The sequence below is a fragment of the Rhineura floridana genome, chromosome 11 (genome assembly GCF_030035675.1).
Source record: "Rhineura floridana isolate rRhiFlo1 chromosome 11, rRhiFlo1.hap2, whole genome shotgun sequence".
NCBI classification, from domain to species: Eukaryota; Metazoa; Chordata; class Lepidosauria; order Squamata; family Rhineuridae; genus Rhineura; species Rhineura floridana.
In genome coordinates this window covers 33,221,091-33,224,020 of record NC_084490.1, presented here as the reverse complement: position 1 = coordinate 33,224,020, position 2,930 = coordinate 33,221,091, and positions in this window count along the sequence as shown.

The window sequence follows — 2,930 nt, the reverse complement described above, 5'->3', positions numbered from 1 at the left end:
CCACACTCTCACATACTTCCTGCTTATCAACTTTTCCTTGGTGAATATATTCTCCATCTCAGCTACAACTCCTCAATTGCTCCACACTCTTTGGACCACAGAGAGACCATCTCTTTTTATGGATGTGTTACTCAATTCATTTGTTCAAATGGCTATTGGTAACAGAACTTCAGATTCTCATATGTATGGCTTTTGACCGCTATGCTGCTATCTGACAACCTTTATGGTATACAAACATCATGAGGAAAGAAGTATATGTTAGCATAGGCACTGGAGTGTGGGTCATAGCGATGGTCAATTCTGCAGTTCATGCTGGACTTGTGCTGCAGCTCTGGGCTGGTTAACATTGAGTTTTAGTGTGAGTCTGGTGCTACTTGCATCCTCATTAAATTTTCATGGTTGGCATGCAATCAGTAGCTATCACACAGTTTCCCCGCATCAAACCAATCAAATTATAATCCAAAAAAGGAAGGAAATCCATCTCCAGTTTGTATCTCTAGGGCTTGCAGACACTTTACTCCGATGAGGGTTGCCAGGTTCATGACCTGAGACTGATCTTGTATCTTTAGAAGAAGGGAAAGTCAGTCAAGTGCAGGTGTTCTTGCAACACTGTAATGGGAAAATCCACAAGGTGGAATTCTCCCTTCTACCTGCACAACTTTTAAACATACAGAAGACCTCCAACATTTATATACCACTTTATTGTAAAAAATCTCAAGGCAGTTTACAAAAGGAATTAAAACAATAAAAGTATTGGCAAAAATAGTTAAAAACGGGTATTTATAGACATTCCAAATAATAAAACCAGCGATGAGTTAAAACCATAATAAAACATAATAAAAAGCATAATAGCTTTTACATGCCTGGGTAGGCTTGCCTAAAAAATAATAATGTTTTTAGCAGGTGTTGAAAAGAGTACAATGAAGACACCTGAGTAATGTTAATAGGCAGGGAGTTCCATTGCGTAGGTCTTGCCACAGTAAAGAACTGATTTCTTATAAGAGCACAACATGTGCTATGTGACATGGGTAATACGGAAAGCACACCTTGAACTTGGCTTGGTAGCAAATCGGCAACCAGTGCAGATTTCAGAGCAGAGATATTATGGGCTGAAAGGGTTTCACTCATGTCAGCAATCGTGCCACAACATTCTGCGCTAACTGCAGCCCCCGGGTCAGATTGTGCTGCATGGGGATTTTTGTGACCTTGGCTGACTGACTGCCAGGATTTTTTTAATTTTGGTTTTTGGTTAGGAATCCTGACTGGTTGTGGGATCACCACCACCTCAGTTCTACCCATTTGGCATCCTTCTTCTTTTATATCCTCAAAACAAATAGAATTAATACAATGAACTCTGTGTACATTGCATGTAATATTATACATGTAATATTAAAAGAAAGATCCCTGGATGACAATCACCTTTAAAATATTTTTCCTTCCGGTAAAGGCTAAATGCATAAGGGCAGGAAGGGACCACTCCTGCTAGCCATGATCCTCAAGCCATGTGTCCCAACAACACTGCTCTCTGTGCTTGAACATTCAGCACAATATCTAGAAAGGAAAGCAGGACACGCGTAGAGCTTTATGTGTATAGGCTCTCCATTCCAGACATTGCACCAAAAGAGTGGCAGCATGGCACACAACATCAGGACCAGAAGCAGATTTCTCTTACCCCTCCACATGCTTTGTTTGTATGTAGGTTAATACACACCAAAGGTGGGGAACATTTTTCAGCCCAAGGGCCACATTCCCTTCTAGGCAACCTTCTGGGTGTCAATTTTCAGGGCTGGTCAGGGCCAAATGGTTAATGTGAATGTTAGCTTTGTGAAGTAGACTAGTTTCTATACACTCACCCATCTCTCTAGCCCAGCCTTTCCCAACCAGTGTGCCTCCAGATGTTGTTGGACCACAACTCCCATCTTTCCTGACCATTGGCAATGCTGGCTGAGGCTGATGGGAGTTGTGGTCCAACAACATCTGCGGGCACACTGGTGGGGAAAGGCTGCTCTATACCCTCCCTCCAGACAAGCAAGAAGTAGTGTTAGAGTTCAAGGACATGTTCAAGCCAGGCAAAAATACTCAAGGGGGGTTGCAAAGCTGAGGTTGGGGGTGATTGTACAGTATATGTGGCCTGGGGAGAGATCCAAATGAGGCCTTGGAGGGCCAATTTTTCCTCTGGGACTGAGGTTCCTCATCCCTGACATATAGGAAACTGTCTTATACCAGGCAAAATCATTTCTTCATCTAGCCCAGTATTCTCTACACTGGCTGGTAATGGGTTTCTAGAAGAGGCCTCTCCGATTATCTCCTGTGTGTGCTGGCAAGCTGCAATCCATGCTTCCACACTGGACGTAGGCTCTCCATGCTGAGTTCTCATCCAAACCATCCCCTGCACCATCCTACAGTTATTTACATCAGGGTGTTCCCACTTGGTCTTGTCGTTGTCTACAAATTGACTATACCTGTGGTCAGCTGCTCATGAGAAAGAGTCTACATGTGTTGATTTCAAAAATCACCCTGAAAAAAGTGATTTGCTCATGTTCCGATTTGCTCCTATGTTCTTGTGACGTCCTTTCCCAGCACCACCTGTAAAACTCTCACTTGTGGCTACCAGCAGACAGGAAAGTCAGGTTTTATTCTTACCCTTTACAGCACTTGCACAGATCTCAACAGGCCACACTACCTGACACTCTGTAACCCTTTTAGCCAATGGACTGTGCCTAGTCCCTGCCTGGCTATTCCGGTACCTTGTGTCACTGGGTATAGGTAATTTCTCAACCCCCCCGTAGCCCCTTGACTCTGAAGCATACAGCCCTGGGTTTCTCTGTGGTACTGGATACAATTTCCTCCGATCCGCCGCTGCCACCATTTGATACAACTGTTCAGCCTTGGTTACTTGCTATCCCCCCTGGTTTGTGTTTCCCAGCTGA